The sequence below is a fragment of the Euleptes europaea genome, chromosome 3 (genome assembly GCF_029931775.1).
Source record: "Euleptes europaea isolate rEulEur1 chromosome 3, rEulEur1.hap1, whole genome shotgun sequence".
Lineage (NCBI taxonomy): Eukaryota > Metazoa > Chordata > Lepidosauria > Squamata > Sphaerodactylidae > Euleptes > Euleptes europaea.
In genome coordinates this window covers 414,568-437,803 of record NC_079314.1, presented here as the reverse complement: position 1 = coordinate 437,803, position 23,236 = coordinate 414,568, and positions in this window count along the sequence as shown.

Sequence of the window (23,236 nt, the reverse complement as noted above, 5' to 3'; positions counted from 1 at the left end):
AGTCCAAAAATATAATTAAAAAAAAACCTTCAAAAAGAGGAGAAGTAACCATCAACAGATGGCAGGCAAAGAGTTTATTATGATACACTCAATGCCTGACCGAGCAGGAAATCCTTCTTCAGGGACAACTCTCCTTATATAATTTTTGCACGTAGGGATGTCCAGGGTCCAGACTAGATATAGTAAGGAAGATAGCTACACTGAGCCCAGTGTTCACTGTTCCTGACTTCTCCACCATGTGATTCCCCCCACCCATGCAGTTTTCATGTCCCCTCTGGGGTACCGATCAGTAAAGAGACGCAAGTGGATGCCAATTGTATGTGATCTCCTTTTATGTAATGAGCGTCTGGCCTGCATTGAAAATAGGATGCTGCGTTAATCCAGTCCGTAATACGGTCCAGATGTTTGCTATAAAAGGAGATAAAGTACAATTGGCACCCACCTATGTCTCCTTACAGATGTGGCAGCCTCAGCTGTGTGTGTTCACGGGTTTGTCCCACTCACTCATCAAGCAAGAGGGTGGTGGTGATTTTTACAACCCAAGTGAAGGGAGATGAACCCCTGCCCCCCCCCCTGCCTTGCCATGTCCAGTTTCTGCTGTTGCCCTCCTAGCCTGGCTCACTTCCCGTATCGAGGCCAAATTGGGCAAAGTACGCAGGAGTCAAAATGTAGAGAATCTGAACATAAGAAAGGCCCTGCTGGATCAGACCCAGGAGGCCCATCAAGTCCAGCAGTCTGTTCCCACAGTGGCCAACCAGGTGGTTCCAGAAGCCCACAAACAAGACGGCTGCAGCAGCACCATCCTGCCTGTGTTCCACAGCACCTAAATATAATAGGCATGCTCCTCTGATCCTGGAGAGAATAAGGATGCATCATGATAGTATCCATTTTGACTAGTAGCCATGGATAGCCCTATCATGTCCACTCCCATCTTAAAGCCTTCCAAGTTGGCAGCTATCACCACATCCTGGGGCAGGGAGTTCCACAGTTTAACTATGCGCTGTGTGAAGAAATACTCCCTTTTATCTGTTTTGAATCTCTCACCTTCCAGCTTCAGCAGATGACCCCGCGTTCTGGTATTATGAGAGGGGGAGAAAAGCTTCTTCCTGTCCACTCTCTCCATACCATGCATAATTTTATAGACCTCTATCATGTCTCCCCTTAACCACCATATTTCCAAGCTAAACAGTCCTAAGCATTTTAACCGTTCCTCAAAGGGCAGTTGCTCTATCCCCCTGATCATTTGGGTTGCTCTTTTCTTCACCTTCTAAAGCTCTGCAATGTCCTTTTTCAGGTGACCAGAACTGTACCCAGTAGTAAAGCTGGGTGGGGGTAGGGAGAAGGCTGGGTTCAGCTCTCCTTGCTTGCCCGAATGGCACAGATGCATGAACGGCAGACATGAACACACGAATTTGCCTTATACTGAATCAGACCTTTGGTCCGTCTCTGACTGGCAGCGGCTCTCCAGGGTCTCAGGCAGAGGTCTTTCCCATCACCTCCTGCCCAGTCCTTTCAACTGGAGATGACGGGGATTGAACCTGAGACCTTCTGCGTGCCAAGCAGAGGCTCTTCCACTGAGCCATGGACCCTTCCCTAAAGACAAGAGCATTGTATCTAGCTTGGTTCCTAGACAGCCAGTAGCCCCAGTGCAAGATGGAGCAACCCTTTCCCCCCTGAGGCTTTTTGCAGGTGCAGAGGTGCTTGCTCAGATAAGTGGCCCTGGCCACTGCATATGCTTCCCCCCCCCCCCGTGCCTGTGTGCAGAGCCAGCGTCTCCAAGTGCCCAGTTGGCTTCTTGTAACCATCAATCTTTAATGATATTTAAACCAGCTCAATTTTTCCTGGGGAGAAACAACGGGGAGTGTCCCGGGCTGCGATCAGAAATGGATCTTCTTTGCTCAGTGAAGAAGGGGTGGGGTGGAGGAAAAGGGCTGGGGAAAAATCTGGAGTCTCTCTGTCGATTTCCTGCCTGTCCCCCCCCCCCCCCACAGTCTCTTATCTTCAGATAAAACTCCTTACACTTCCGGCCCATTGATTTCCCCCTAAATAATTGGGGCTACAGAGCGGAGAAGGGATTCCTTCCCACTGGCTGCTGGCTGGGTGGAATTCCCCTTCTGGTAAAAGAAGAGCACAAAGTGAACTTATTTGGAAAAGTCAATTTCCCCCCTTTTAGATTCTCTCTCCCCTTTAATTTCATAGCGTTTTTAATGTCAGAATTAATTGCGCTCTAGCATTGAACAATGGAGAGTTTGTGGATGGATCAGGGAGAACAGGCCGCCTGGATTTGTGGCTTTAACTCAGGGTTTAATTTTGAGGCAGAGTTCACGCTAAAGCTAAGCCCTGGGACCTCCGTGCCACACAGCTCAGTGCTGGCATTTATGCAGTAGGAATAAAGGCAAGAGTTCATTGGTTCTTGTAGGTTATCCGGGCTGTGTGACCGTGGTCTTGGTATTTTCTTTCCTGACGTTTCGCCCGCAGCTGTGGCCGGCATCTTCAGAGGAGTAAAGGAGTCACTGATAGGATGAAGAAACTTTTGAAAAAACATAACCTACAAACAGTGTTTAAATCCACCAAGAAAATACAACAGATGCTACGATCAGCGAAAGACAAAAGAGACCCCCTCACCTCTGCAGGAGTATATCGTATACCTTGCAGTTGTGGACAAGTTTACATCGGGACCACATAACGCAGCATACAAACAAGGATAAAGAACATGAAGGATACTGCAGACTTGGCCAACCTGAGAAATCAGCAGTGGCTGAACATGGACTGACACAAACAGGACACAGGGTCTTATTCCAAGACACTGAAAGACTGGACAATTCTACCAACTATTTTGTCAGATTGCACAGAGAAGCCATTGAAATTCAAAAACATCAGCACAACTTTAACAGAAAAGAAGAGAGTTTAAGAATGAATAAGGCTTGGCTTCCAGTCCTGAAAACCTCCAGACTAACAAAGACTACAGTCCACAATAGCCATGCAGATTAGCTTTGGATTTCACACATTAACAGATCACTTCAGGATACAATGGTTCCATATTAACATACCACACCCTCATTAGCACATTATCTTGCTACTTACAGGACAATGATTAGCACATTACCTTGGATACTTTTTGGAGGACAATGATTCAGCTCAACCCCAACCCCTTTCTGACTATGTATTACTCTTCCTACACACTTGACACTGAGAGACCCTGTCCTTCAGTGTTACTCCTCTGAAGATGCCTGCCACAGCTGCGGGCGAAACCTCAGGAAAGAAAATACCAAGACCACGGTCACACAGCCCGGATAACCTACAAGAACCAATGAACTCTGACCGTGAAAGCCTTCGACAATAAAGGCAAGAGTACCTCTAAGCCGATGAAGAGTGCCTTGCTGCGTATTGTTATGCTTCCATCCCAGGGATCCTTTAGATAGATCATGATGTGTTATATGGGGATCATGGTGGCTTCCTCTCCATGTGTCAGTGGTCTTTTATGCGTGGCAGTTTCCCTCGCCGTCACCCCTCCCAAGACTTTGGGTCTTTGTGTTGATTGTTCCTGCCGTTTCCAACTGTCACCTTGCTTTCCCCCTGCTTTCCCCCGTGTTTTGCCCGGAGAGCAAGGCGACCTCTGAAGGTCAGAAATGGCCCACACAATCAACAAAAAGACCCGAAGTCTTCGGAGGGGTGACGGCGAGGGAAACAGCCACACATAAAAGACCAGTGTGGTCCAGACCTGATAAACTTACATGGGTGGTCTCAGACTGTTCCCATACCTTTCCTTCTTCACTGCGGGGCCGTGGCTGAGGCTAGGGGTCAAATTCCAAATAAAAGGTTTTTGCCCTCATACCTCTCTTCTTGAGCTGCGTACAAAGCAGGACTGGTTGCTATTTTTTCTCCCATCCTTAAAAAGGCATACGATCAAGAGACAGACATATTGGCCAGTGATCTGAGCACTGTTGAGTGGTTTGCCTGGCTTTTCCTTAGCCTGATTCAAGTGGTGCTTTAGATCAACATTTGTACATGTATTCAATTAAATAATTTGTCCCCTTTTCCTCAAATGAAACTCAGTCAGTTTTAAAATGGGGGGGGGGAGCCCACTCTTGGTTGGGAGGGGGAGAAGCTGGACTCATAATGTCACTGGTTCTGACCAATCGCTGCAGTGCATAGCCAGCTTCTGCAAATACGCACAACCCGTTTCCCCTGGGCTTGCAAATTAGAACCCAGGTGTCATGTAGTATGGAGTTATATCTTAATAAGATTTACTTTGGGATTAATTAGCACATGGGTTTTGCTCAGGAGGTGACTGCTTGCAATTGGGACCAAAAAGGAAACTTTTCTTTCCGATCAGATTGGCTGGAGTGTGACCCTGTGGGTTTTTATTGCCTCCCATTATCGTCTGTGGTTTGGCTTGGCTTGCTTAAGTTGAACAGAACGCAGGCAGCTCTTTGAAGGTGCCCACCCGCGCCCTGCTTGTGGTGCGCAGGGACTGGAATTGTGGTAGCTCAGCAGGTGAAGAGAGTGTGTAAGCAGAAAGCAGGTTCCTTGCACTAAAGTTCTTGCATTGCCAGTATGACAGCACCTGATCCTTGATGCTGTCTATACACGGGCCCATTTCCAGCCCCTCTGGACTAGTGCTAAGTATCCACAAATGCCACTCTCCAGGTAGGGTTGCCATCCTCCAGTTGGGGCCTGGAGATCTCCTGGAATTACAGTTATCTCCAGACTACAGAGATCATTTTTCCTGGGGAAAATAGTAGCTTTGGAGTGTGGACTGTATGGCATTATACCAGGCTGTAGCCCCAAATCTCTATGGATTTCCCAACCCAGAGTCGGCAACCCCGTCTCCAGTGCAGAACCATTTAGTAGTTTCGTTTGGGATCTCGGGCTGAAAAGACTCCAACGTGACTGCTTTGGTACATTAAACCGAGTCACACAGAGTGGACTATGGGGAGATGTGGTGGTCCTAGCTAAGTTGGCGAAAGTCTTTGTATTTTATAGAGAATCTCTCACTGTGTTGCAGTTCTGTGTTCCTTGACGCATCCTTTGATTGTGCTTCGTTGTGTGAAACGACGACAACAAAATTCACTACATTGAGCAATTGAAAGTTCCAGACATTTTGTACAGCAAATATGAAAATTACTTAGTGAGCTTCTAAAGATTGTGAGTCTATTGTTCATTCCCACAGTTGTAGGAAGGGAATGTTTTGAGTTCATTTGATTTCCCCACCACCACCTTTTTTCCCTGCCAAGAGGTGATATTAAATTTTGCAAGGCTTTCTTCTCTACCATATGAGGACTAGAAATCTGAGCATTGCTGCCTGCCTAAACCGGGCCCTGTAATCTTTCTGTACCCCCCCAAAAAAAAGTCTGCATGAAAGCAACAACTCTGAACCTAGAAGGCTCACTTCAAGCATCGCCAAGCCTGTGCTCCAGATGCATTAAAAAAAATCCAGATTCTTGTGTTTTATGTTGAAGATCTTGTATTTCAGTTCAATCCCTCGATAACCCTTACTGCGCTTTTAACTATCCTTTTATATGCAAAGTTGGGATGGCATTAGCAGCTTTTCTGGCAAATGCAAAGGGGTGGGGGGTGGGGAGAGACCAACAACCTGACCCTTATTTATTATATCTACGCTGTGTCTTATCGACCACTGGGGTCCTTAATAATAAAAGAATATCATAAAATAAAACATTACAAAAACAACAAAATAAAATGAGCCCAATCAGTACATTCCATCAACCCTTCAGCGGAGTTGTGGAGCCACAATTGGATTTAGCTGAAAGGCTCTGTGTCTACCCTGGTGGCATTGGGTGAAGAGTCTGGCAGCCTCCCTCGCAAAGCGGTTGTTACTTGCCCAGTGAGTGTGGGTGAGCAAGTGACTGCAAGGTTTCCTGAAGGCAGAGTTGGCTCCAGAGGTCTGGGCAAGAGGAAAGTAATGAGTCCCCTTGGGGGAGAAGCCTGTCCTCTCCTCCATGAAGAACATGCCCACTTCGGGTTGCCAATTCGGGGTTGGGGAATTCCTGGAGATTTGGGCAGGGTGGGTAGAGTTTAGGGAAGGAGGTCAGAAGGGGTGTGATGCTGTAAAGTCCACCTGTGAAGCTGCCGTTTTCTCCAGGGAAACCAGTAGGGTTGCCGACTTCCAGGAGGTCTTCTGCTATTAGAACTGATCTCCAGGCAATCAAGATCAGTTCCCCTGGAGAGAATGGCTGCTTTGGAAGGTGAACTCTATGGCATTATACCCCCTTGAAGTCCCTTCCCTCCCCTGGCTCCACCCCCAAAATCTCTAGGTATTTCCCAACCCAGAGCTGGCAACCCTAGGAACTGATATGGTTGCCAACTCTGGATAAGGAAATTTATGGAGATTTGGGGGGCCAGAGGGTCTGGGCAGGGTGGAGTTGGGGAGGGTATAGACTTACCAGGTCTCCTGTGGGCAGTCCCCCAACCCCTGCCACAGCTTGATAGGCCAGCGGGGAAAACAATAAGGGCCAAAGTTACTGTCGTGTTGACAGTGTGACAGCATTTCTAGAGCAGTGTGGTGGCAGTTCTGTGACGTCACCTCCAGGGCGTTGATGGCGTCGTGTCACTTCTGGGTTTGCCCCCAAAATGATGCACTGTCGATCCTGTGGTGCCCCCATGTCCCCACCCCCCAGTCTTCCTCTGGGTGCCAGCCACTAGCTGGCAACCCTAGGAGAGTAGGGAGGTAAGCAGGAATGGGATGGTGTAGAGCTCTGGAGGGCAGACTCTGTGACATTGCATGCCAGGAAAATTGATCGCTGTAATCTGCAGATCGGTTGTAACTCCAGGAGAACTTCAGTCCCTACCTGGAAGTTGGTAGCCCCAGGACCTGGCCTCCGTAATCTGGAGATTGGGCTTAACTCTGGAAGAATTCCAGGCCCTGCTTGCAGGTAGGTTGACGGCCCTGCATCCACTCCCTCCTTTCTACAGTTTCCCCCCCCCCAAAAAAAGGGTTTGTGACACCTTAAATGTAATGTGGCGCAAACCTTTGTAGCCCGTTCCTTCCATTGCATTAAATCAGGGTTAGGCAGCCCCCGGCAGGTGTGCCAACAGTGGCCCTCCAGACCATTCTGCTTGGTGCCCAGGGCCAGACCTCCACTCAAGGCACTGGCAGCGATGCTGGGGCCAGCGTGGAGGGCCAAGGCGGCAGGCAAGGCTAATGGCTTTCGTTGCTGCTCAGACGCCAGCCACGGCCAAAGCGAACCCTTGAGATGCTGGCAGCGCCCTGGGAGCTTGGCTTCCCCCAAGTGTGTCTGGCCAAGGACTGCTCTCGTCTCCCCTGCCCCTATTTGTTTGCCAGTGCTTGGGCTGAAAACATCTTTGTCAGCCTGATCGCAGATAGATGTTGCAATTTTTTTGGCATTCGGGCCTGAAAATGTTGTCCACCCTTGCATTAAATGAGTTCTCAGTTGGTACGATTTTTATTTTAAAAAGAAGTTGTGAATGCAAGACTTAACAGATGACATTTCCGTACAAAACTCAGAACAGATAAGCACAGTGATCCTTATACAGCAGCTGTAATTGGTGAGACTGCAGACCGCTTAGTTAAGTTAACCGATGTGGCGCCTATAGAGACTGAGAAAAATTGTCAGCCCCGCGGAGACCCTGCCTAATGTTCTCAGACCTGTGTTCCCCTTTTGTCCTCCCAAATTCTGGTATAGTGCTCGTACTCCGTTCAGGGCTTGGACGGGCGGTCATCCCTGGGCCCCCCGGCATTGATGAGTTCTGGCCCCTGCTATGAACTGTGAATGAATTGGTTTAAGTGCTGGATTTTGCTTCCCTAATTCAGTGGCTGTTGATGGATTGGGTGGAGATATTACTTTGAGTTCTTGATGGAATCTAATGGAAGCTTTCTCTTCCATGGACGGGATCCTAGTGGTATGTTATCCTTCAGGGCTGGGCCAGGCTAACCAGAGCAGGGGTGTTGAACTCATTTGTTACGATGGCTGGATATGACATAAATGTCACTTGGTCGGGCCGGGCCAGGCCTCGCCAGCTGTCAGGAGCAGGCCATGAGGATGGTATGCGGTAGTGCGATTGTGCTGCTTCCAGGTGCTGTTGTGCTATTCTGTCCAAGGCCAGTCTAGGCCCCGTGTTTAGTCTTCATAGATTCTCATACTGTGGGAATCGCCAAGGACTCCTTCCTGCCTCCTGGAGGGGGGGAGTTGCCTGGGTAACCGGTTATCTCCTTTTGCTCTTCCATATATGCTGTGTACCTTGCCTTTGACCCTTACTAGTGTCCTTTTGAATATGGCTTCTGAAACCTGTCGATTCTACCCAATAAAACTGCTTTTGTGGATTGGTTGTCTGCTGAAGTCTGTTTAATGGGGCCGCAGGACTAGAGCTTACACCAGCCCACGTTGGGAGCGGGGTGGTGGTGGTGGCGGCTGTTTTCAGCTGGCTCGCGGGCCACGTGAGAGCTCTCAGAGGGCCGGATTTGGCCCGTGGGCCATATGCTTGACACCCCTGATCCAGAGTCCTGGATTTGCACTGTCGTGGCTGGATTCCAGAATTTCAGGTTCTGCTGCCAAGGCAGCCTTCAGCAAGCCACTGTGCTTCAGCCTGAACTGTCTTCCTGAACTGTCTGCGCTGAGTTCTTGGGAGGAGGAGCAGGGAATAGATAAATAATATTCACTGGGGTTTTTGTTTTTTACAAGCTGGTCTGCAAATAGGGGTCACCAGCTCTGGGTGGAGAAATACCTGGAGATTGTGTGTGTGGGGGAGTGGATTCTAGGGAGGGTGGGGTTTGGGGAAGGGAGGAACCTCAGCAGGGTACAGTACCATGGAGTCCACCCTCCAAAGCGGCCATTTTCTCCAGGGAACTGATCTCTGGATGTCAGTTGTAATAGTGGGAGATTTCCAGGCCCCACCTGGAGGTTGGCAACCCTATCTGCAAACCAGGGAAGGGAGCAGGAGGTGGTGGTGGGGAAATGTTAGCCCGTTTAGAAAGTGCGAGGCTTGATTCTCCTGCACTTTGATATTAGTGCTTGTTGCCGGGTATCTTTGCTCTGCTTTTGCTCCGCTTGTGACTGCGTGCAGAACCTCTCAGTCGCCCACCTGCATTGTCTTCTTTTCACGGCCTGCCTTCGGAGTTGCTGCGACATAGAACCTGCCCTGCTTCGCACGTTTTGTTGAGGGAGTGTTCCTCGCTGGAGGCTTCCTCCGGTTATCAGGAGACCTGCAAGGAGAGTTTCCGCCTTTCTTGCCCCGATGTGCCTTTACAACTGTATGGCAGGCTGAGGGTCAGCCGAGTAGCCTTCTCCAGCATGTTGATGCAGTGATGAGTAAAAACCTCACCTGTCGGGTTTCTGCCTGCCAGGCAGAGGTCAACAGCATAGAACTTCGATCTAGAGAAAGGCGGCTACCATCTAATGAGAAGGATGGGAGAAGACCCGGTCAAAGTACACTCGATACTTTCTGCATCCTTCGGTGTTTCCTTTTCTCTCCCTTTCCACTCCATCAGCCAGCAGATTCTTGTTCTGAGCCCGAGAGCTCTAGAAAGAGGAAGCGCAGTTGTGTGGCGAACCCCCCTGGGGCGAGCGAGCTTAGCCAAGGGAGCTTGGTTTCCGTCCCAGAGCCCCTGCCTCTGTCAGGCTGTGGATTTGATCTGGCGAGAACGTGAGGAATTGGGATCCCAGAGGGCAGCCCGATGAGAAGGAAGGCCGGACCGCTGCCAGCGGCAAGTGAGTGTAATTCATTCCCGTTTGTCAAGATTTAATGAAACTCTTTCTGTCCCCGGGGATGCGAGCGTGCTGAGAAGCTGGGATTGGCATTGCTACCGCCCAGCAGGAGGGGAAGGAACATGCGGGGGAACGGAGGAGAGCCCTTAACTGGCTTTCGCCCAAAAATCTTCCAGGCAAGAGGTGAAATCATCAATGGGGCTGAATCCATGAATTTTGTGTGGGTATTCTCCCTGCTATTTTCATGCTGTCTAGGGGTTGAGAAGAGTTGGTTTTTATACGCTGATTTTCTCAACCTTTTAAATAGAATCAAACTGGCTTACAATCGCCTTCCCTTCCTCTCCCCACAACAGACACCTTGTGAGGTAGGTGGGGCTGAGAGAGTTCCGAGAGAACTGTGATTAGCCCAAGGTCACCCAGCAGGCTTCATCTGCCTGAGACTCTGGAGAGCATCTGCCAGTCTGAGTAGACAATACTCGATGAGCTAAGGGTCTCTTGATTCATTATAAGGCAGCTTCATGTGGAAATTGTGATTTGATTTGTACTGATTTGTACTGATTTGTACTACTACGTAGCTTGTGTGTGTGTGTGAGCCCCTGGAGGTTTTCCAAGCTCATTCATATAGGGCTGGTTCATGGTTGATCAAGGCAGTGTTGGAAGGCGCACACACACACACACACACACACACACACACACACACACACTCACAGCCGATGTGATCCGACCTGGTGCAGGAAGGCAGGGCCATCTCTGCTTTCACGCATGTTGGATAATGCACTTTCAATGCACTTTAGTGATGGTTTGTGAATGGATTTACCTGTTTCACACAGGAAAATCCAGTTGCAAGCGATTGCTAAAGTGCACTGAAAATGTATTATCTGTGTGTGAAAGCAGTCCTGCAATCCGCTGACCTGCACAATCCAGCCTGCAGTCAGAAATAAAGAGTATTGCAGGAAGCAGTCTGTTTCAGATGGCTCAAGCAAAACATCCAAATCACACACTATAGGAGAAGACTGAAAAGTCCATAGCTCGTCTGCCCTTGAGTAAAATGTCCATTCTGGTGCCTAAAATGGTGACCAACCTGATGTTGTGCATGACCCAAACGTGGCAGAATTTTATTAATATGCCATGTCTATTTGTAATGCTTAGGGAAGCTCATGATGGCCGTGCGTAGGTGAAGGGAGCGTTTGGGGCGAGGTGTATGTCATCCCACACCCTTCAATCATGGGTTCCCTATGTGTCCAGTTTGATTTTCTGAATTCTCCCAGTCCAAAAGCATGCCGCAGGTTTCCCCCAGGCCTTGCGTAAAGCCGATTGCTGGCTTCCTCGAGAGGACTCAATTATAAGCTTTAATGAAATAATCCTTGGGCTGATGCCCGGCGGGTTGCGTATGCCACCCCCTCCACCTGCATATGCCTTCTAGCTCTGTGATGTGGATTGTTCTTGTAGTGTGTCGTCATTCTCCCTCTGCTGCCCCCCCCCCGTTCATACCCCTGGCACTTTCTCTCTCCCTTGCATTCAAAATGAATTAAACCCTTGGAAAGACGCCTTAATAGGCGGCTGGTACTGGTGCCAGCTGCCAGGGAGGAGGCGAGCCCTGAGCTAGCAGGGGATGGTGGCAACCTTATCTCTCATAGCAAAGCAAGCGTGCCCCCCCGCCTAGACTATGTGCTTGATGCGACAGCCTTTGGGATGGGTTCCGTTGGGCATTAACAGGAATCCCTTGTTTAGTAGGGATGTGGGGCCATCTCTAGGGGACGGAGCAGCTGTTGCTGTAGACATCTCTTTTCTGTTGGGAGGTTGGGTTAGTGGGCTGTAAAGGGCAGGGGGTGGGAACCGGGGGAGTTTTGACTTGGAAGGGGAAATGCCAGAGCCAACAGGTGACCTCGGACCTGGGTTCAAGGCCATTATGGGTCCCTTGTGTGGCCTTGGGTGCAAGACCGCCATTTTTCTCTGATTGTGTCATGTTTTAGTAGGGTTGCCAACCTCCAGGTGGTGGCTGGAGATGGCCCGCTATTACAATTGATCTCCAGACGACAGAGATCCTTTCACCTGGAGAAAATGGCTGCTTTGGAAGGTGGACTCTATGGCATTATACCCCATTGAGGTCCCTCCCCTCCCTAAACCCCGCCCTCCTCAGGCTCCACCCCCAAAATCTCCAGGTATTTCCCATCCCGGAGCTGGCAGCCCTATGTTTTAGGGATGCTGACTGTAACAGGGAGGTTACTAGGTGCTTAAAGGAATCTTGAGTCTGTATCCTCTTGTGGGATACAGTCAGGGAAGAAGGAGGGAAGGAAAGGTCAGGGATGGTGCGTAGGGCCGGTTCCAGATTTTGGGGGCCCCTGTGCCAAGAGTTCCCAGAGGCCTCCTTTCCACCCACTCAGTCACGTGGCTCACCACCTGCCTTTGCCACCTTCCCCGCCCTGATCGCCTGCGTTCCCACTCTGCCCAGCCTCACAGCCATCTGCGCTGCCCACAGCCCTTTCCCTGATGCCACCGGGCAGTGTGTGCTGCCGGGCACATGGGTGGCGGAGCACTCACAAATGAGCAGGCAGGGAAATGGCACATTGGGGGGTTGGCAGTGACGGGCACTGCCAGAAGCCCTGGTCTTTGGCAGCTGCCCCACGTGAGTGTATGTTGATGCCAGCCCTGACTGTGTGTATGAAAGGAACCACTGGATGCTTGTGATTTCAGATTAATCCAGAATAAAATGGTTAGGTCGGGCCAATGGGAAGAAGAAGAAGAGAAGTTGGTTTTTATACCCTGCGTTTCTCTACCAAAAGAAGTCTCAAAGAGGCTTACAATCACCTTCCCTTCCCCTCCCCACCACAGGCACCTTGTGAGGCAGGTGGGGCTTTGAGTGTTTGGAGAGAATTGTGACTAGCCCAAGGTCACCTATCTGGTTTTATGAGGAGGAGTAGGGAAACCAGCCCGGTTCTCCAGTCTGCCGCTCTTAACCACTATACCACACTGGTGGTATCCCACTCGTTCTGTCCATCCTAGCCCGCTTTTTCAAGGCTCTGTGTCTTGAATTGTTGCGTCGACAGTCGGCGGTCCTGGGGGCTGGAGCCTTTGCCAGAGGGGCCCCGCTGTGCTTCCTGTCTGCCCTGATGCGACCAAAGCATCCGGCAGGATGCAAAATGGCGACGGGCTCCGTCTCATTCTTGGCTGCTGTACCCTGGCCAGGGGGGGGGGGGGGGTGAGGGACGGCGTTGAGCCATTCACAGACGCGGGCAGGCATTTCAGAAGCGGGGAACGCAGCGGGTGGCGCTGGTGCTGGCTGAGGCCTCTCAGAGCAGGTCCCGCGGGGAGCCCTCCTCCCCACAGAGGCGTTGCAAGTGACCCCAGCGGAGTCCGGAGAGCGGGGTTTTCAGAATGTGGGGCTTTGGCTGGTGCGAGGGGCACTGGTTTTGTGGGCGCACAATCGTCCATTCTCCGCTCCCTGCCTGGGATAAGGGGCCCCCTGTGCGTCCACCGCAGGCACACACAGCCGCCTCTCAGGCCTTTGTTCCCATCCTTCAGGCTGGTTTGTTCACCCCCTCATCTCCCTCTACCACCGTGGGCTGCCTCTTTGCAACCAGATGAGCCGGGATCTCCCGTCTCCTCCTGGCACTGGACAAAGGGGGAGGGGCTCTCGGGACAACCCTGCAGCTAGCAGTAAAGGGCGGTCTCAGAAAAGGGATTGGCGAATTCATATAGGATAGGTCTGCCAAAGAGAGTTTCCATGCTCAGAGGAGCTGTACCTGAATGCCAGATGATTTGGGGGCCTACACAAGGGAAGGGAGCCAGCATGGTGTAGTGGTGTAAGTGTTGGGACTACGACCTGGGAAACTCTGGTTTGAATCCCCACTCTGCCATGGAAGCTTTCTGTGACCCTGGACCAGTTTCATGCTCTCAGCCTAACCTACCTTACAGGGTTATTCTGAGGATAAAATAGAGGAGAGGAAAATGGTACGAACCGCTTTGGGTCCCTGTTGGGGAGGAAGGTGTGTGTGTGTGTGTGTGTGTGTGTGTGTGAAGTGCCATCAACTCACTTCCAACTCCTGTCGACCCTATGAATCCGTGTCCTCCAAAACGTCAGTAGCCCTGCAAACTGAGGGCCCCGTGGCTTCCTTTATAGAGTCCGTCCATCTCATGTCGGGTCTTCCTCTTTTCCTGCTGCCTTCAACTTTTCCTGGCGTTACCTTTTAACTTTTCCTGGCGTTACCTTCAGTCTTTTAGTGACTCTTGTCTTCTCATAATGTGACCAAAGTACGATGGCATCAGTTTAGTTATTTTAGCTTCTAGGGACAGTTCAGGCTTGATTTGATCCATAACCCACTTAAAGGGGAGGAAGGTAGGATATGATAAAGTAAATAACTAAGACAAGGAGGCCTGCTCCTCTAATAGTCGGGTCTGTTTGTGATCTTCCTGGAGGCATCTGAATGCCGCCTGCTGGAAACAGGGATACTGAGTGCTGCTCTGCCTACTAGACCTCTTGTTTATTTATTTTAGTCATTTATACTCTCATCTTTCTCCCCGATGGGGACCCAAGGCGGCTTACATCATTCCTCCTCTCTTCCATTTTATCCTCACAACAACACTGTGGCCCAAGGTCACCCGGTGAGCTTCCATGGCACGAGTGGGGATTTGAACCTGGATCTCCCAGATCTTAGTCCGACACGTTTAACCACTACACCACACTGGCTCTCTAGATGGTGCTGCTTTATATTATTTTGAGGCACCAACGGAGCTTAAGAAAGGAGATCTGGGAGAAAATAACATTTTTTTTTTTAAATGTTCTATTATCTGACCCTCTCAAAATCCGGGGTGGGTGGGGGGAAGAATGGGACACTCAGGAGTCCAGTTTCCCAGGTAGCTCATGGTTGCAATCGCTAGACCCTTTCATCAGACATTACAAAAATCTGTTGTCCCCCAGGTCAGGGTTGACCTTGCTGCTCCAGAGAACATTTCATATCCAACGGTAGTAAACCAAGGAAGAATGTTATTAAAGGTAAGCAGAAAACAGCTGGGTTGGAGAAGGGGGAATATGAAATAAAGTTGCACGGTGAAACAAAACATAAACACAATTTCTAGTTTACATTTGTACTCCCAGCTGGCTGCCTTCCTGCATGACCGGCTGCGGGGGTGGCGTGGAGGGGGGGAAAGGATGACACTCCCTTTGAGCTCTTCAAAGCAAGCGATGCTCGTTCTTCTTGGCTTGCTGGTTTCCCTCTGGAACTCACAGGTGGATGCTCCAGGAGCTCCGGAGAAAGCTGATTGGGCATCTAATGGGAAGTCTTGGGAGATTCTCAGGGGTGACGTGTGCTCTCTGTCTCTCTCCGTGCTGTTTCTGGTCACTGGAACATCCTGCCTTCGAAGAGATGATTCATGCAACTCTCATCTGGTGCGTTCGCAAGTGTTCACCAGGTGCACACTGGTAAAAGGGTTGATGGTTTACTTTGCAACTCATCCCAAAGGTTGTGTGAAGTGTTGCGAGTGGAGGAGCCATTGCTCAGTCGTAGGGAATCTGCTTGGCATGTGGAAGGTCCCAGGTTCAATCCCCATTATCTCCAGTTAAAAAGGATCTGGCAGTAGGTGATGTGAAAGACATAAGAACATAAGAAGAGCTCTGCTGGGTCAGACCCAGGAGGCCCCTCACGTCCAGCAGTCTGTTCACACAGTGGCCAGCCAGGTGCCTCTAGGAAGCCCACAAACAAGACGACTGCAGCAGCAGCATCCTGCCTGTGTTCCAAAGCATCCAATGTAACAGGCAAGCCCCTCTGATACTAGAGATAATATGTATGCATCATGACTAGTATCCATTTTGACTAGTAGCCATGGATAGGCCTCTCCCCCATGAACATGTCCACTCCCCAATTAAAGCCTTCCAAGTTGGCAGCCATCACCATATCCTGGGGCAGGGCGTTCCACAACTGAGACCCTGGAGAGCTGCTGCCAGTCTGAGTAGACTATACTGACTTTGATGGACCAAGGGACTGATTCAGTATAAGGCAACTTAATGTATTCATGCGAGTGAATCCGGCACCCTGTCTCCGTACTCTGTGCTGAACAGAAAAACGCACAAGGTGTCAGGGCTGCTTTCCACAGCTCTAAGCAGCCTGGCAGACTGACTGTTTTAGTTTCGATTCCACCAGATGCCTCTCAAGGCCGAACTGCTGAATTCCTGCTCCAGTGCTATCTCCCGTGGGAACGGCTCCTCGGTAGAAGGGGGTGTGTGTGTGCCTTGACCTGTTGTGACTAATACTTTCCCTTATAGGCCTACCCCGTGCTCCCAATTGCCATTCGTGCCAATGTACCTGTAAGCTCTTCATACCTGTATGTTTTCCATTAAATCAGCTCTCTTTTGGACTCTTTGTCTCTGGATGCTGTTTGTGGGATTACCATGGGACAAGTGCTTACACAAGGGATGAAGCTGTTCAGCAATGGCTTCCCCTTCCGTCCAGCTGCGTGGTCCCTCTGACCTTCCCGTTGACTTGCGTGGGTTTATAATGGGGCTCATTGGAACCAGGAACGGCCAGGTTACCATGCTGGTCTCCGTGAGCACTCGCTTGAAGCTTTAAAGCAACAATCAGATTTCAATTTTAAAGCCGAAGAAGCCAGCGTATTCTGTGGTAGTGATGGCATATCCCATGAGTATCTTTTCCAAGAAGATTCCTAGAATCCGTCCCAGAACTGAGAACAGATTGATGATGTTGCAGTGTGCCGGCTCCTTCCAAGCAGCCTGGCCTGGCCTTGAAGCATCTTGCTGCCAGGCTTCTTAATCTCATTCCCACCCTGATCTAAAACCAGCTCCGTCTTCCTTCCCCTGACTCAGAGCCTCCTCCAAGCAAATGGCCGTGTGTCTTATTCATCAACTCCCTGTGTTTACCTGGAGTCCTTACAAATAAATAACCTCTTTTTAGCATAGGAGGCTGTAAAACGCTGATAATTCCAGATGGAGCGAGAGACATTGTTAAAATATAGGAGGCACTGAAATTTCACAGAGGGGAATATAAAAAAGAGTCTCCCGTTTCCCCATTATGGGATTTCAGAGGAAGCGTGGAAATATACTAGCTCCCTCTATAAGCGCCGGCTCCTTGGCAGGGAGCTGAGAGCCGGAATTCTCAAGGTGGGGGTGTTGTTTGGGGTGGTGGTGAAGAATTAGGCATGAAGGCCGACTCCAGGTTCCCTGGGTGCTTCTTCAGCAAGGCATCCCCAAAAGCAGCCTTACGTAGAACAGAAGCAGGCCCACTCAAAGGGCTCTGGTTAGAATTTGGATGGGAGACCACCAAGGAATTCCAGGGTCGCTACTCAGCGGAAGGCAGTGGTAAACCACCTCAGTCTCTTGCCTTGAAAACCCTATGGGGTCGCCATAGGTCAGCTGTGACTTGATGGCTCTTTACAGACACCTGCATACGGCCGCATAAGTGGTTCTGATCTTTGGAGCACAGTTTTCCTGAACAAACCCCAGTGAAATTGATGGTCCCTGTGCAAGAACGCTGCTGCTTCCTAGGACTGGTGAGTTGTGTGGGAGAGAGCCAGCATGGTGTAGTGGGTAAGAGCGCTGGCTTGGAGTGGTGGCCTCTGAACTGGAGAACCAGGTTTGATTCCCCACTCCTCCACATGAGCGGCGGACGCTAATTTGGTGAACCGAGTTGGTTTCCCCACTCCTCCACATGAAGCCAGCTGGGTAACCTTGGGCTAGTCACTGCTCTCTCAGAGCTCTCTTAGCCCCACCTACCTCACAAGTTGTGGGGAAGGGAAGGTGATTGTAAGCTGGTTTGATTCTTCCTTAAGTGGTAGAGAAAGTCAGCATATAAAAAGCAACCCCTCTGCTGCTGCTGTTCCAAGGGCCCCTGTCCCAGGGCAGTTAATTGGTATGCTGGGTATCAAAATGCAGCCATTTTGAGTGGACGGCCGAAGGCTTGCACTGTAGAAGTTTGGGAATAGATGAGCGATTTACCCCTTCCACCACCATGTTGCTTCCACACTTTTGGTTTAGCATCTAGATTTCAGTTGTGTTTGTCTCTTCCTTATGGGATTGCCAACTCCAGCTTGGGAAATTTCTGGAGATTTGGGGGTAGACTCGAGGGGAAGTAGGATTTGGAGGAAGAAGAAGGACCTTAGTGGGGTGTAATTTTATAGCATTTTCCTCCAAAGGTGTCATTTTCTCCAGGATAACTGATCTCTGGAGATCAGTTGTAATTCCTGGAGATCTCCGGGGCCCTTCTGTATGTTGGCAACTCTGCTTTCTTAGCTACAAATGGTGCTGTTCGAATTTTCTGCCTTGAGTATCAGTAGTACCATCCTAGCTTTGCCTTGCCGGAGCCTCTCATTGATTCTACTTTCATATATGGGTCAGTTCCTGACCTCTGTTTCTTCCTTGTGGTGTAGCGGTCCAGCATGGTGTAGTGGTTAAGAGCGGTGGACTCTAACCTGGAAAACCAGGTTTGATTCCCCACTCCTACACATGAAGCCTGCTGGGTGACCTTGGGCTAGTCACAGTTCTCTCCAAACACTCTCAGCCCCACCTACCTCACAAGGTGTCGGTTGTGGGGAAAGGAAGGTGATTGTAAGCTGCTTTGGGACTCCTTACGGTAGAGAAAAAAAAGGTATATAAAAAAACTCTTCTTCTTCCATTAAGACCAAGACAAGGACATAGTCATTTATGGGTAATTTCTAGCACAATATTTATAGTAAATATTTTTTTAACTGGGGAATAGCAGCCACATATCTTTCTGGATCTGTTAGAAGAAAGTTTAGAAAGGCAACTAGTTCAGGGTCCTGGGAACTTTAAGAAGCCTTTGATTGCCTAAGAACCTATCTAAAAGCTTAACTCCATGATCCTATTCTTGGATACTGAGGATGCAGTTTAAGGCGGTGAGAGCCGCCATTGTGTCGTGGTTTGGAGCGGTGGACTCTAATCTGGAGAACGGGGTTTGATTCCGCACTCCTCCACATGAGCGGCAGACTCTAATCGAGTGAACCAGGTTGGTTTCCCTACTCCTCCGCATGGAGCCTGCTGGGTGACCTGGGGCTAGTCACATTTCTCTCCGAACTCTCTCAGCCCCACCTCCCTTCCAAAGTGTCTGATGTGGGGAGAGGAAGGGAAGGCAATTGATTGTAAGCCAGTTTGAGACTCCTTAAAGGCAGAGAAAATCAGGATATAAAAACCAACTTTTCATCTTCCTCCTCTGATATATGGGCTTGACAATGTGGTTTAAATGTGTGGAGGCTTAGGAGCTGAGATTCTTGATTTCCTTCTCATTTATTGGGGCCTGCATTTTGGGGAAATTCCAGGGAAATTAGACACATAGAGCTACCCTCGGTTCTCTGTGTATAGAACTTCTCCCTGTTTGTCATGTTGTGCTGATATTTTTTGTGGAGGATCATAGTGGGAAAGAATATGGTTTTTAAGGTGTGTAGGGCTTGATTTTGTAGGGGGTTTAGAGACATTCTGGATGTGTTCTGCGCCAATATTTTTAAATAAAATTAGAATTTGATGTGTGTGAAGAACAATTGAATGCCAGGTGTAACCCATATATGTGCTTATTTTCTCATTTTGTGTGGTTTTCATCCAGGTGGGAGCTGCCAGATACTAAGACATTCCTTTCCCCCCATTAAAATCCCATTTATAGACGTGTGTGCCCACACGTGGTCTCCTGAGACTTCAGCAGGCTTCCCCCTCTCACTTCCCTTAAGGGCTAGGAACTTGTTTGCTTTTTTATGAAAATAATGAGGAAGCTGAATCATGTATCCCGTATTACATGCGGCACTTTCCCTATAGTTCTGCAGCATCACAGTGCTGTCCTGTTTATAGGTCAAAACTGGCATAATCAGTGAATCAAAAGGTCTGGAATTAAAGTTGTTGCCAGAGGCTTAGAAAGCCAGATACAAGATATTTGAGAGGAGAAATTTGCTTGAAATGGAGGACTTCTAAGCCGTGGGTACAGAGGCGGAATTGTCTTCAGCCTCGGCTGTGGTTTTCCGAGGCAGGTCGAAGAGGGTTTTTAGGTGAATTATGTCTCCATCCTGGGTTCGTTTCCTCTCCTCCTCCTGTTCCACCTAGTGCTGTACCAGCAAGAATCCCCAGCGCCCGTCCCCGAGATAGGATGCCCGCCTCAGCTGCAACCGGAGATAAGAGGGGGAATTAATCCAGGCTGTGCGGAAGGAATGCAGCACTGTGATCTGGTAACCACTTCCCTCGGGATGCACTAGCAGGTTAATCCCTTATCTCAGCCTCTGCAGGTTAGATCTTCCCAGTGGCGGCTAACGATACCTGGGGCTGGGTTTTCTTTGGCGCTAAGCGGATGGCTGAAGCCGTTCAGGATTGGAGCTTGGACACCTCTGTTCATCCCAAAGGTGGAGTGGGCAGGAGATAAATAGGGTTTTTGCAAGAGGGGCTCTTCAATTGGGGATTGAGAGGTGTTTTGGTGGGGCGTGCGTGTGTTACGCAGTGCCAAACCCCAGTAAAAAAAATTGACTGGGGGATTGGAGAAATGCTGAGACTGAGGGACAGTCCATTTCCATCCTCCAAGGATCCATCCTTGTTTCCTTTTAAATTCCAACCCGCCCAATCCCTGAAGCCTGAGGCAGGTTAATAGTCTAAAGCTAACCAGATCGAAATCGGGCCTAAATGGATTATGCTAAAATCCACAATCCCTTTTAAAATTTAGAAGGGATATGTGGTTAAGATTGTCTGCCAGGGAAAGAGCTTAGAGAGCTCTGTCACCCGGCCATAAATGAATACCTGGAGCTGGTGCTGGCCTCTGAATATCTGTCGTCATCCATTATATCTTCACATAGCTAACTTATGGAATTCGTCACAACAAGAGCACTGTTAACCACGAGCTCTGTGAGAAATCCGTGGCCAGTAGCCGCGATAAAGCAGTGGAGCTTCCATGACAGAAGTAGTGTACCTGAATATGAAACGCTGGGGGGGAGGACGACAACAAAGGCAGGCTGGCATCTTCGCCCCCGGCCTGCCTGCTTCTCCCAGGCATCTGGCCGGCTGCCGTTGGAAACAGACTGCTGGACGCGCCGGGCTGGGCTCTGATCCGGCAGCCCAACGCTCATCTTTATCACTGTGCGTTCGTTGCCTCATGACAGATGGGCCGTGCAGCGTGATGCCAAGTCTGTCTTTTTCACTCTTCCAGCATCAGGCGCGTGCATCCTTTCCCGTGGCAGAAGGGACAGCGTAGTTGTTGAGACTTAATTTCTAAAAAGCGAGTGCCAGGCCTGGTTCGGGGGGGGGGGGACAGAGAGGGGAGGGGGAGGGACACGTTCTCCTGTGATTATTGCGCTGCGGCCAAGGTGTGCGCCTGTTGGGGGCGGGGAGGCTTGAATTCCTCCACATGTTTGCCAGTGCTCTGTTTGCAAGCAGGCTTGCCCGCACAAAGGTTTCATTCCTGTAAACCGAGTCTTTGCACATGCACGGAGTGTGACCGACCGTCACACATGTTTCTGGCACATGCGCCGAGATCCACTGCTTTCCTGTAGGCTCAGGTTCAGCCCTACTGGTTGAACTGTTCTGGGATGTTAACTGGGTCCCTGCACCTGGGCAGCATGTGACCATGGCTCACACGCTGTTGGTGCATGCGCAGAGAGCCACAGCTTTCCTGTTGGCTCAGGTAAAGCCCTGCCGGTTGAACTGTTCCAGGATGTTAACTGGGTCCCTGCACGTGGACAGCACATGGCCATCTGTCACACATGTTGTTGGTGCATGCGCAGAGAGCCACAGCTTTCCTGTTGGCTCAGGTAAAGCCCTGCCGGTTGAACTGTTCCAGGATGTTAACTGGGTCCCTGCACGTGGACAGCACATGGCCATCTGTCACACATGTTGTTGGTGCATGCGCAGAGAGCCACAGCTTTCCTGTTGGCTCAGGTTCAGCCCTGAGGGTCGACCTGCTGTGGGGCGTGTTGCCTCTTGACGAGGGGAAGGTGTGACCTACTGCTGAGGTCTTGGTGCCCCTGGGCACAGGCCGACTGTTGCCGCAGAGAAGCCCTTGTTTGGAAAAGGGCTCCCTGAATATAGGGGAAGGAGGGAAGAAGAAGAAGAAGAAGAAGAAGAAGAAGAAGAAGAAGAAGAAGAAGAAGAAGAAGAGCTGCTTTTTATATGCCGACTTTCTCTACCTTTTAAGGAGAATCAAATCATCTTACAATCTCCTTCCCCTCCCCCACAACAGACACCCTGTGAGGTAGGTGAGGCTGAGAGAGCTCTAAGAGAGCTGTGACTGGCCCAAGGTCACCCAGCAGGCTTCATGTGGAGAAGGGGGGAAACCAAGCCGGTTCTCCAGATTAGAGTCTGTCGCTCCTAACCACTACACCTCGCTGGAACCAGGCACGTGGATTGGCAGGTGGAAGAGAGAAACAGAGGCCTAGAAAGAGTACATAGAAGGTGGCAAGCCAGACCACAACTTATTGGCTCTGGCCTGTTGAGAGCGCCTCACCGGAAGAGTGGGGGGGAGTCGACTGATCCTGCCCTTCTGTGTGGCTCAAAGGAATCTGGAAGAAGTGGGGCTGCAGCTGGTCCAGAGGTGTGTGAGTCAGCTGTGGCACAAAGAGCTCCCTGTCCACGTTCCGTGGGCTTCTTTGACGTCCCTGGGCATGCGGCCTGTGGCCTGCGAAGAATGCCAGGTCATGCTACCCTTCCTGGAGGGCGCCACTGAGTCACTGGCATCTGCGTCCCACTGCCCTTGAATGCCCCCACCCCAAATTCTTCACCTCTCCACTGAAGAATCTCACCCCCACCCCCAAAAGCTGGAAATTCCAGCATTGCAGGCTTTCCCCCAATACCACAAAGCAGGAGTGCTCCAACGGGACAGGAATGTTCATCATCTTTCCCCCCCTCCATGTCTCCCCACAGCCCTGGCAAAGAGAAATCTTGCCGTTGTGGGAGTTGCACCCGTGGTGTTAGGATGTGGGTGTGTGCAGCTATGCTGAGCTCCAAAACCCTTCTTCTGGCAGTGACCAGACCTCTATCCACGCACAGAACTGCAGATCCTGTCTTGGTTCCTCTGTGTTTAAAATGAAGATGTTGTCCCCAGTGGAAGCGGCAGTGTTTGGTTTTGATAACTTACGGCTGCTGTCGTTCTGCCAGGTGGGACGGCTGGTGATTGGCTGGGGTCCGGGAACCGCTATATTATGGGATGGACGGAAATGTTTAACAACATGTAAATGACATTGTCACCTTATTAATCTACTGCTTGCAGGGATTGGCAGGCGGGCTTGGCGGAGACCAGAGCAGAGACGGATGGCGAGTGATGGAGGCCTGTCAAAAATGGCCAGCACAGCAAGACATGCGTTTCCCGATCCTGCTCACCAGCCTGCAGGGCCCACTTGCAGAGCTCTGGGGGAGCTCTCCTGCGCACAGCAGTGCCAGAATGTGGGGTTGGAGCTCAGAACAGCCTGTGCTTTGCATGCAGAAGGTCCCGGGTTCGATCCCTGGCATCTCCAGTTAAAAGGACCAGGCAGTAGGTGATGTGAAAGACCCCTGCCTGAGACCCTGGAGATCTGCTGCCAGAGCAGATAATACAATGTTAGATCAGTGGTCTGATTCACTATCAGGCAGC